The sequence below is a fragment of the Schistocerca piceifrons genome, chromosome X (genome assembly GCF_021461385.2).
Source record: "Schistocerca piceifrons isolate TAMUIC-IGC-003096 chromosome X, iqSchPice1.1, whole genome shotgun sequence".
Taxonomy (NCBI): domain Eukaryota; kingdom Metazoa; phylum Arthropoda; class Insecta; order Orthoptera; family Acrididae; genus Schistocerca; species Schistocerca piceifrons.
Window position 1 is genome coordinate 59,645,468 of NC_060149.1, and position 12,591 is coordinate 59,658,058.

The following is a 12,591-nucleotide window of genomic DNA, read 5'->3' on the forward strand; positions in this document are numbered from 1 at the left end:
CCATGCCTCTGGCGGATGGAAGGTATGTGATATCAGCCACTGGAATGCCTTCTCAGGTGTAGATGGCTACGCCACGTCCAAGGTGGTCACCAGGAGAAGGATAAGTGTTATACCCGTAGGTTCAGAGAGCCTCTCGGTGGCTGTCGCAATGATGGAGTCCATTGGTTCAGGTGCACCTGGGCGAGCCAGCAGAGTAGGCACCGGCACAGTCACAGCCGGCGTCATGTTGTCGTCATTCGTGTCGTCGGCAGGTTCTCTGAGGCCTCGTCGGGTCGGACGGCCTCTGGAGCCTAAGGGGGAGGTGATCTGTCTCGTTCCGAGACCTTACGGCGACTCCTCTTGCGCCTTTTAGGTGAACGCTGTTTGTGTGTTCGTCCCTCTGTGTCGGAAGACGGGAGCAAGTCGCGGCGGTCTGGGAGGAGGTCCTTCACGGGGACGATAAGTGAAGGGGCGTCCATATCATCAACGGGGAGGGCATCGGAAGTCGTCGCTGTTGGTAGAGGCGTCGGAGTAGCGTCAGGCTGTGGGAGTGACGCGTCGACCCCGGCAGTATCCACAGCAGCACGGAGGGTCACCGGTGCATGGTTCGACAGACGGAGGCCTGTAGGAGGAGAAGAGAGCGCCAATGCGCAGGTGATCGGTAAAATCGTCATCGGAGTCGGAGGCGCCACGGTAGTGACTGGCAGTTGGGTGATCCGGTGCTGAAGACACTCAGTCCTGAGGTGGCCTTCTTTGCCGCACCCGGAACAGGTCTTGGACTGGCCGTCGTATATGACGGACGCGCGGCACTCGCTGATTTGTAGGTAAGATGGCACGTTGCAACAGAGATCGATGGTGATCTGCCGTACACCGTTAAGAACGGGGTTACGTATGGAGCTGCGCCCAGCGTTTGTCAGTGTGGCCATGTACAGTGCCACAGGAGCGGAAAGCCTCAATAATGTCTTCCGGCGGTAGCTCGAACGGGAGTTCAAAAACTCGTATGGTGCGCATTGCTAAGCCGGCATGGTCGACAGTGACCGCTCCGACATCGCCGTCGGCATGGCAAAAGCGTAATCCATGGTTGGTGTCACGAAGTATTCGTTCACATACCGTGTCATTCACGACTTTGACGTACACCATACTGCTTAATATGGACAAATGGATGCCCAAGATGTCGGAAGCTGGGATCTTAGCAACGTCGCGTAGGAAGCGTTCCACTTCCAAGGCCTTTGGTCGGGTGTAGTCGTTGTAGAAGCTGAATCGTAGAGTTGATTTTCTAAAACGGTTGGCATGGTTCTACTACACCTAAGCTACACGCAAGTGACAGCCGCTGAAAATAAAAAAAACGCGGTCGCGCGCGCTGCGCGGGCGATAAACAACAGCACGTCCCCACTACACGGCTACGAAAGCCGCACTGATCATGTAATATATACTAATTAAGTAAGTATAATTCAAAGGAGTACGTAACTACAACGATAAACTAATGTCCAATGTCATTTAACCGATCAGTATATTCAAGAAAAGTTCACATGCACAATTAATATTTTCTTAATTGATTAAAAATTCCCTATCTTAAAAAGCAGTCGATACAGTTAAGAGACAAATTCTACTCGGAGTTTTAAGTAGTGCTAAATATCTCTCCGGCTAATAATCAAACACAGTTCATTGCTCGTCTTAAAAGTGGTGAATAAGCTACGCCACTTGCCTCGCGGTTTCCTACAACGCTACGGGGTGCACACATCATGAAAACATCGAAATCGAAACGACAGGTTTCCAACAAATTATTAATCCGTGAAAACTCACCTTTACTATACGTGCGTGATAACTAATTCGATCGGAAAACACTTAAGTGAGTCGGCGGCCGCTGTGGCCGAGCGGTTCTAGGCGATCCAGTCTGGAACCGCACGACCGTTACGGTCGCAGGTTCGAATCCTGCCTCGGGCATGGATGTGTGTGATGTCCTTAGGTTAGTTAGGTTTAAGTAGTTCTAAGTTCAAGGGGACTGATGACCTCAGATGTTAAGTTTCATAGTGCTCAGAGCCATTGGAACCATATGGAACTTAAGTAAATCGTCTTCAAAGACATCCGATGTTTAGCGTACGCAGAGACGGAAAGAACTATGCCAGAGTCTGACGCGTTGCGAGATGTGTCACGAGTGACTGGCACTGATCAAATGACTCCCTTAGACCACCACAGTGGTCATTTTATATTTTGGTGCTGCTCCGGACCGGACGGCCAACAGAAAACCTTAAGTGACTACAACAGTGCTCACAGAGCAGTCCTCCTCAAACATAACCTCACATATCGTTGTTAGTTGAAGACCAACGAGTATACAAATTTTTCTACGAGGAATACTGAACTCCATGTATGTTCTATAAAGCATTTAGTTGAATAACTCTTAAATTACGACTTCCAGAATTAATGGAACCCAGTGTAGATGGTGACCTTTGAACTGTCTCTATTCTACTATCTGTGCCTCCGTAAAGTTGACATTCATGAGTGTCATGTAATTAGGTACATCTCCATCACTACGTCTTATGAAAGTAGAGCTTAAGTTTCATCATTGCAACTTGTTTCTAAAGGCTACCTAATCAACTATGATTTAACGAAATTAATGAAAAATTACGTTTTCACTTTATAACTTGAGAAGTAAAGGAAGATACTTCACAAAAACCTCTACATTATTTTTTATGTTAAACTAAACCTATTCCAAAAGTACAAGTCCCTACTTTTAGTTTTAGTCACTTTCGATCTTTCGTAAAACGTGGATTTTGTGGAAACTAATCAGCGTATTCTGTTGAAACTCAAAATATGTAACATAGGTATAGTTTTACATCATCTGGAAAAATATTGACACATTGTTTAAATATTTAACGACTCTTTAGAGCGTTGCACCGTTCTTTGCCTCTGTAGACCTAAAGTGCGGCTTAACCTGCTTTGGGCCGAGCGACAGAGAAATCCAAATCTGAAACGCCCGGCACCGTTGCTATGTACCCACAATGCTTGCTTTTCACACAGACCCTCAGACAACAATGCCATACATCTCCTTCTGCATCGGAAAGAAGACTGACAGAATCAGTTTTATGCAAAGATATTGTTAAATAAAGGATGAATGAAAATAAGACTAAAAAAAAATGGCTGTGAGCACTATGGGACTCAACTGCTGAGGTCATTAGTCCCCTAGAACTTAGAACTAGTTAAACCTAACTAACCTAAGGACATCACAAACATCCATGCCCGAGGCAGGATTCGAACCTGCGACCGTAGCGGAAAATAAGAGTTTACTATCTTGTCAGTACTGACATTATTAAATGTGGAACACAACTTCTGTTGGGAGAAGAATGGTGCAGGAAACTACCTGTGGCCCATCTGCATCTACACTGCCTGACAAAAAAGTGAAACATCCAGAAAGGGAGGAGAGACCGAAATCAAACTTCACGCGTTCAGTGGTTATGTGATGTTGCAGTGAGCCGAAAATCGAGTCAATCATACAAAGAATATGGCACCATGAGCACAGTTATCGGCATGACGTTGCACCCCATCTGGACAATGCACTATTTTGGTTGTGAACGGTATTTTCTCCTGAGGCAAGTTGGCCCATTCCTATTGTAAAGGTTAATGCTACCCTTGATACTGGAGATGTGACGGTGCCGACGTCCGAGATGGTCCCGCACATGTTCTGCCATGGACAGATCTGGTGCTCTTGCTCGCCACAGGAGTATCTCAACATTACCCAGACAGTTCGTAGAAACATTTGCGATGTGTGGACGAATATTGTACTGTTGAAAATGACACTACAATATTGTCGCATGAGGATTTCTCCACGAGGATTCAGGAGATCCGTGACGTACCGTCGTGCCGTCGGAATTTTCCATTACTACCAGCCGGGTCCTGAAGTACCCGATGGCTCTTCACACCAGGACGCCAAGAGTTTCACCACTGTCTCTCTCGAAAACATTAGACGAATGGGACCTTCCCTTAGGTTGCCGCAATACGCGGCGACGATGCACATATGGAGTAGTGCAGACTCGCGATCTATCGCTGAACGCAGTGAGAGACTTTCTTCAGCAGGTCATGCTTCCGGTGACAGAACCACTCCAAACGTAGCCTTTTTAGTTGTAGAGTTAACGGTTGGGCGCACACACAGCCTGGGATCTACGATATTTCCGAACCGAGTGAAAAACTTGATAGTGTCTTCCCCCACCCTGCACCCCACCACAAGCGATCATTTGAAATAAGATGTTAAAAAATTTAAAAAATCGATTTTTGAAAAATAAAGTTAAGTAGCCCACTTCTTCATGAAGAGTTTGATATATGAAACATACACTCCTGGAAATTGAAATAAGAACACCGTGAATTCATTGTCCCAGGAAGGGGAAACTTTATTGACACATTCCTGGGGTCAGATACATCACATGATCACACTGACAGAACCACAGGCACATAGACACAGGCAACAGAGCATGCACAATGTCGGCACTAGTACAGTGTATATCCACCTTTCGCAGCAATGTAGGCTGCTATTCTCCCATGGAGACGATCGTAGAGATGCTGGATGTAGTCCTGTGGAACGGCTTGCCATGTCATTTCCACCTGGCGCCTCAGTTGGACCAGCGTTCGTGCTGGACGTGCAGACCGCGTGAGACGACGCTTCATCCAGTCCCAAACATGCTCAATGGGGGACAGATCCGGAGATCTTGCTGGCCAGGGTAGTTGACTTACACCATCTAGAGCACGTTGGGTGGCACGGGATACATGCGGACGTGCATTGTCCTGTTGGAACAGCAAGTTCCCTTGCCGGTCTAGGAATGGTAGAACGATGGGTTCGATGGCGGTTTGGATGTACCGTGCACTATTCAGTGTCCCCTCGACGATCACCAGTGGTGTACGGCCAGTGTAGGAGATCGCTCCCCACACCATGATGCCGGGTGTTGGCCCTGTGTGCCTCGGTCGTATGCAGTCCTGATTGTGGCGCTCACCTGCACGGCGCCAAACACGCATACGACCATCATTGGCACCAAGGCAGAAGCGACTCTCATCGCTGAAGACGACACGTCTCCATTCGTCCCTCCATTCACGCCTGTCGCGACACCACTGGAGGCGGGCTGCACGATGTTGGGGCGTGAGCGGAAGACGGCCTAACGGTGTGCGGGACCGTAGCCCAGCTTCATGGAGACGGTTGCGAATGGTCCTCGCCGATACCCCAGGAGCATCAGTGTCCCTAATTTGCTGGGAAGTGGCGGTGCGGTCCCCTACGGCACTGCGTAGGATCCTACGGTCTTGGCGTGCATCCGTGCGTCGCTGCGGTCCGGTCCCAGGTCGACGGGCACGTGCAGCTTCCGCCGACCACTGGCGACAACATCGATGTACTGTGGAGACCTCACGCCCCACGTGTTGAGCAATTCGGCGGTACGTCCATCCGGCCTCCCGCATGCCCACTATACGCCCTCGCTCAAAGTCCGTCAACTGCACATATGGTTCACGTCCACGCTGTCGCGGCATGCTACCAGTGTTAAAGACTGCGATGGAGCTCCGTATGCCACGGCAAACTGGCTGACACTGACGGCGGCGGTGCACAAATGCTGCGCAGCTAACGCCATTCGACGGCCAACACCGCGGTTCCTGGTGTGTCCGCTGTGCCGTGCGTGTGATCATTGCTTGTACAGCCCTCTCGCAGTGTCCGGAGCAAGTAAGGTGGGTCTGACACACCGGTGTCAATGTGTTCTTTTTTCCATTTCCAGGAGTGTATATATGCACGAGGAAGTGTAAGACATGTTATTCGGTCTTAAGTATGTCGAAGTGTAGCGCCGCGCCTCTTCACACAGCATTCTTCTATGGCACGCCACTATATTTCTCTCTGTGGTATTCAGACGTGTATCTTTTGTAATGGAAGCCATCAGACCTAAATTCAGGAGAGTGGAAATTAAAATGTCCTGTGGTGCTTTTCCTACTTCCAGTCGGCCGGTTTGAACTTCTACCGCCCTGAAAAAAAAACTCACAATTAATACTGGGTGGGATTATTTGTGAGCGAGAGAATAAGACCTCCAGAAAATTTGTATTCTTTATTGTCTGTTACCTAAAAACTTTCTCTTTTGTGTGACATAGAATTAAATATGGAAAACATAAAACCAGTAAAGACAAGAGACAAACTGGACAAGACACGTTTCTTCACTCCCTGGGTCCCATCATTTTTTCTCTCTAATCTGGCTGCAGCTCTACACGTCGTGATTTCCTTTCTGTGAAAGAATCTGTTACCTCATCAAAGTTTGTAAATCGTTTTGCTACATGAAAAATCAAAATGTAGTTGTCTAATACTGAATACGAATAGTACACTATACTGGTGGGGTTTCTCGATTTGATTACGTGTATTTTGTCACTGTCTGCTAGATAAAACGAAACAGGCCTTTCTAATATTGCAGCAATTGTAACACTCACCAAATAAGCGCGTCTGTTTTGGAACAAATTGTCATTTTTATGTACCTCATTTACATAATAACATGAAAGAGCATAATTCACGAAGTACCAATATCAAACGCCTATTAGGGCTACTAGAAGCAAACAATTTTATGCTAGGGAATAGTTCACATTTCATTCATATGCTCCACTTTCTCAAGCATGAGTTCGAAAAGTAGTAGTACGAAATTTTTATATGAATTTGGAATCGTCATACTCTTCCACGGAATTTGTGTGATGTCCCCATTTCTTGTCTTTCCTTTTTCTGACAAACAATCTTGTCATCACTAATTCCGTAAATAGTCGTGCCGTTGTCAAAACTTATTCTCCGGTTAACTTCACTAGCCCTGCCAGAATCTCCGTTTCAGTTATCTCGCGTTTATTCTCCGGTTAGGCAACATCACGCGTTGGTACGTGTTTTCCGCGCTATTCCGAGAATAGAACTTAAATCTAGCTAGGGACTGTACAACTGGTAGTGTAGGTATCTGGCAAAAGTCTTGTGTCAAAATTTCATTTTCTTGGATACACAGACAATGTGTAATCTTTCTTACCTGTTTTTACTTTTTGTCGTTTATTTCCACTGTGGTAGTCTGAAACTATCGATTTCGCTAATAATTATAACAACGCTCATCATTCGCACACCCAGTCAGCTACATAAACAAACGATTGGCATTCACGAGTTAGGGTTTACTCAACTCAGCTGGTTTAGACCTGTCCTCTTTTGTTTGCGGGAAACTTTTTATTTGTAGATGCAACGGGTATTCCTCTAGCAGAGACATCACGTACACTATGAACGCATTCAAAAATCAATTTGTGATTAGTTCGTAACTTAGAATGTGTTCAGAAACCAACTGGGATGCGTTTCAAAATGATATGAATAATCGAGAATAATCGAGAGACAACGTGCGCTGGACGCTAGGCGCCTTGTGAAACCAGGTAATTTTTCTTGAGGAATATGAAATTGGTGCCCCCCCCCCCCCCCTGAAATTGTTGCCTCACGACGGTATGATAATTCCCTAGTTCAGCTCCTGCTAGTCACTGACCTATGGCGTGGGGTGACATAAAACGTTACAGGGAATCCTTTACGGTTCTCGGTCAGCTGACGCCGATGTGAAATGGTTACTATGTGCTTGGTGCAAAGTATGGCTTTCCTCCCTCGTGGTCGTCAGAGGTGGTTAACGGGAACCTTGACGACGAGCATGACTGGCCTCAAGTTCCCATGCAGTCCAACCACGGAGTCACAGTCACTTCCAAATGCGCCACAAATCTGAATATTGCACGTTCTGGCCCGCCGGTGAAGTGCAGACGCGCAAGGAGGACCTTCTCAAACTATGCCAGCTGCTGACAACACTGTCTCACAGGTGTACACGCCATCTCCGTTCCCTTTACGGCGGTCACTCAAGATCTGACGCCCTTCATACCTTTTTTATACTCAATTAGGCCAAGTAACAGCACTATACACGAACAACACTCATACACTCTGGTGGATTTTCTACCTGTCACAGAGAATTGCTACCACAGTTATTTACATACCTGTCAATGGTGCGTGCGTGTACGACGTTACATCAACATCCGTCCATTTATTACGGGTGCTTCACTTTTTAGTCAGGCACAGTACGTCTGCATCTGGGCGACTACTCTGTAGTTTCTATGTAAGTGCTTGACAGACGGTTCATCAAACCACTTTTCATTCCTCTACCATTCCACTCTCAGATAGCACGTGGGAAGACAAAAGCCTAAATCTTCACTGGCGAGCTCCAATTTCTCTTACTCTATTACAATGGCCATCTCTCACAATGTAAGTGGGATTCAACAAAATATATTCGCATTCGGAGGAGAAAGTTGGTAATTGAAATTTTGTGAAAAGATATTGTCGTAATGATTGACACCTCAACTCGTGTATCATATATGTGAAACTCTGATCCCTATTTCGAAATAATACAAAACGGGCAGGGCTTTTCTGAAGTTTTTCAATGACCTACGTCAATCGTATCTGGTAAGGATCCCATACTGCATAGCAATACTCCAGAGGAGGAGGGACAAGCGCACTATTATCGCAAATTAAGTTGACATTCGGCGCGAAGGCTGATGGGAATGACCGAAAATGGCGACTGCCATGCCAACGGTGGTGCAGGCAGTCTCTTCAAAATATCTGTGTTATCTTCTAAGTGTAACAGACGGCCGATCTGGCCGAGCGGTTCAAGGCGCTTCAGTCTGGAACCGCGCGACCGCTACGATCGCAGGTTCGAATCCTGCCTCGGGCATGGATGTGTGTAATGTCCTTTGATTAGTTACGTTTAAGTAGTTCTAAGTTCAAGGGGACTGATGATCTCAGATGTTAAGTCCCATAGTGCTCAGAGCCATTTGAACGATATTTTCTAAATGTAACAACAATAAAACGAAGTCCTTGGTTTCATCACAACATTTTCTACGATATGGTTGTAGTTTAAGCCGTTCCTAATCCTAATCATGCACCTTAGAGCCTTTGTTTAATGCACTTTTTTTCTTGTTTTGGTCCATAACTCTCAAAATATGGAAAGCAAAAACCTTGCATTAGAGGATATTTGTTTCATAGTGACAGCTTGTTACCGTAACCGTAGTGGCAGTTTTTTTATCGATATTGGCCACATGCAACACTTGTCCTGGGTACATGTATGAAGGAGGTTCTCTGGATTCCAGAGTCTGTGCCGTTGTCACGTAGTTAATCCGCGTGTGAGAGAGCGACTTAGTTGTCAAGCGTAGTTGGAAGATGTGTGTATAGATGCGGTGGTTTAATATCTGAGTGCTGTCCTGTAATTTGGAATTCATACAAGAAGGTAATATCCAGCCATATGCGTTGGCCTCGCAAAAAGTGGAATGTCATATTCAGGGAACATCTTTAGCTTAGATTTTTAAATTTTCGTATCCAGCAATGGTTGACTATTACGGTACAGTGGTTTGATTATCTGTTAAATACATGAACTCAGAAAGGGCATAAATCAGTTTTTACACCTTTTCCTTTTTAAATACCGAATGTAAATTTTATTTGATGAGTTAGTTCTACTAATGTTCGAAGCGTTACCTAAAGTGTTAATTTGATGTGCTTTGTGTTTAGTGTTCACTTTATAGTAACAATTGTGAGTAATGAAGTGCTGTTCACATTTTTTTTTATTTCCCTAGTTAAAACAGGAACTTGAAGTGTAATTAGTGTTTCAGCACTTTTTGTGCTATCTTCAGTGGGTTATTTTCTATTTTCTTACTTAGATGATGCTATTGGAGATTTATTTTGCTACACAATCTACAACTTCTCATGGTTTTGATACTGTAGTGCTTTCTCATATGTTGCTGGCGAAGTGAATAGGCTGATTTCGTGACCTATGGTCGCTTGACACTGCACTTTCTCCGATTTTTCAAAACATAGGCAGAGTTTCCGCCACCATTACATGAGTTAGAAAATAAAAAAAATAACCCACTGAAGATAGCACAAAAAGTGCTGCAACATATCTGGGTAAAACAAAACAAAAAGAGGTGTCCTGCACAAGACCGAATTCGTCGTTCTATTACATTCCTTACCCATTATTGCGACCTATGTTGCTTTCTAGTCCTTAGGGAGGTGTATATGATTTCGAAAAATGAAGATATTACATCAGCACACACCGAAAGGAACCTAATTCGTATACAGCCTGGACCGAAAAATTGCCATTATTAATTGTTTTAAGTGTCTTCAGTGCACTGAGGGTATCTACTTTTAGATTATTCCTCTTGTTAACTGTTCATGATCCGAAACCTGGAGTATATAGTGCACTTTCCTTGGTGAAGGAATTCCGAAAATTTGTGTTTAGTAACTTCGCTTTCGTGACGCTGTCGTCGGTAGCAAAACATGTGTTACGGCGCAGTGAAGGTATTGATTGTGTGTTGCCGTTGTTGTGCTTCACAAATGAATGAAATCTCTTCGGAATTTCTGCCAGACTAGGAGAGTTTCGTCGTGGAATCTGTGAAAAAATGTCGCATTGAAATCCGTGGTAAATTTCCACCTTTTGTGACACGTTCTACAGGTTGTGTCCCAACGTTTCCGTTACACGATGTATTGAAACGGCCGTAAATCTAAGACAGGATGACCGGGGGAGGAACTGAGGGCCGCAAGCGGGCGCCGTAAGACAGAGCTGTCGGCTGTCCATTTCCGGCCCGCTGCGCACAGAACAGTGTCCAGCAGTCGCTAACGCACTCGCCGACTGTCCTCCCGTCCAGCTTTGAGTGTTATTTAAGGGCTCGTAAAATAATTTTTATACCACAGTTCCAGCGGACAGCCTTTTCCGCGGCAGCCCTCCGGCTGCAGCGTGCGTTGCGCCAGACGCGACGGGCAGTTTGGGAAGGACGTTGGATTTCACAGGACGACTGTCAAGGGAAAGGCACAAAGGCCGCGCCGCACACAGGCCGGCCGCGTCACGCCTCTTACTTCGACCGCAGCGGGAATGAATATGTATGCGCGCCTGCCGGCTTGTATCTACCGTGTCACGAATTTCGAACGGCGAGCGCGCCCGACTGTACGAAAGCGTATTTGCGTTCTGGCCGCGTCTGCGCGTTAACCGATTACGAGCGGCGGCGAGGTCGGCGACACGGCGTCGCTGCGGCTGCGTGGCGCAGGGAACCGCGCATCGGGCTGTGCGTCTTGCCCGCCGTCCGTGCATTAACTCTCACCTCCAGCTTCTGCCGAAGTAAAAACAATTTACTCCCAACGGCTGTCACAGAACCGTGGACTACAGCGAAACACGAGCTGTGCGAATTACAGCGAGCAGTAAAATAAATCATTCTTAGAGGTAAAAACGGAAAACACAATGTCTACTATTACTACATTTATTACGTCATCGTCATAATCATCATCATCATCATCATTATCTTCATCATTGGCATCAGTTATTAGAGCACTTGCCCGCGAAAGGCAAAGGTCCCTAGTTTGAGTCTCGGTCCGGTACACAGTTTTCATCTGCCAGGAAGTTTCATAGCAGCGCACACTGCGCTGCAGAGTGAATATCTCACTCTGGAAAAACATCCCCCAGGCTGTGGCTAAGCCATGTCTCCGCAATATCCTTTCTTTCAGGAGTGCTAGTTCTGCAAGATTCGCAGGACAGCTCCTGTAAAGTTTGGAAGGTAGGAGACGAGGTACTGGCAGAAGTAAAGCTGTGAGGACGGGGCGCGAGTCGTGCTTGGGTAGCTCAGTTGGTAGAGCACTTGCCCGCGGAAGGCAAAGGTCCCGAGTTCGAGTCTCGGTCCGGCACACAGTTTTCATCTACCAGGAAGTTTCATATCAGCGCACACTCCGCTGCAGAGTGAAAATCTCATCCTGGAAACATGCCCTAGGCTGTGGCTAAGCCATGTCTCCGCAATATCCTTTCTTTCAGGAGTGCTAGTTCTGCAAGATTCGCAGGAGAGCTCCTGTAAAGTTTGGAAGGTAGGAGACGAGGTACTGGCAGAAGTAAAGCTGTGAGGACGGGCCGCGAGTCGTGCTTGGGTAGCTCAGTCGGTAGAGCACTTGCCCCCGAAAGGCAAAGGTCCCGAGTTCGAGTCTCGGTCCGGCACACAGTATTAATCTGCCAGGAAGTTTCATATCAGCGCACACTCCGCTGCAGAGTGAAAATCTCATACAAGATATAAACTGCTGGAAGAAGATCTCTTCCAGACATTCCCATTTATTGCAGTCGTCACGGATACACCTCCTGCATATTTTCTAACATTATACACCCATGAAGCGTGGGAATGGCACGTCTGTCTCAACCATAAAGATAACTGTATCGTTGGTGCAACAATACCAGATGGTTATAAACTGATACGCCAGACTGACATACACTGAGGTGAAATTAAGTTATGCGATAGCGATATTCACATGCAGAGATGGTGGTAGTATCGCCTACACAACGTACAAAACGGCAGTGCATTGGCGGAGCTACTATTTGTACTCAGGTGCTTCATGTAAAAAGGTTTCCGACGTGATTATGGCTTTCTGGCCGCTACGGTCGCTAATTCGTATCCTGCCTCGGGCATGGATGTGTGTGATGTCCTTAGGTTAGTTAGGTTTAAGTAGTTCTAAGTTCTAGGGAACTGATGACCTCAGAAGTTAAGTCCCATAGTGCTCAGTGCCATTTGAACCATTTTGGCGATTATGGCCGCGTGAAGGTAATTAAC

At 46.4% G+C, this 12,591-nt stretch overlaps 2 non-coding genes across 2 annotated transcripts; both read left to right on the forward strand.

The window, feature by feature from the left end:
* Window positions 1-11,612: 11,612 nt before the first annotated feature.
* Trnap-cgg lies at window positions 11,613-11,687 on the forward strand. Its single transcript has one exon. It is a non-coding gene; the product is annotated as a tRNA-Pro (tRNA).
* A 226-nt stretch (window positions 11,688-11,913) lies between these two features.
* Window positions 11,914-11,988, forward strand: Trnas-cga. The gene has a single exon. It is a non-coding gene; the product is annotated as a tRNA-Ser (tRNA).
* Window positions 11,989-12,591: the final 603 nt, after the last annotated feature.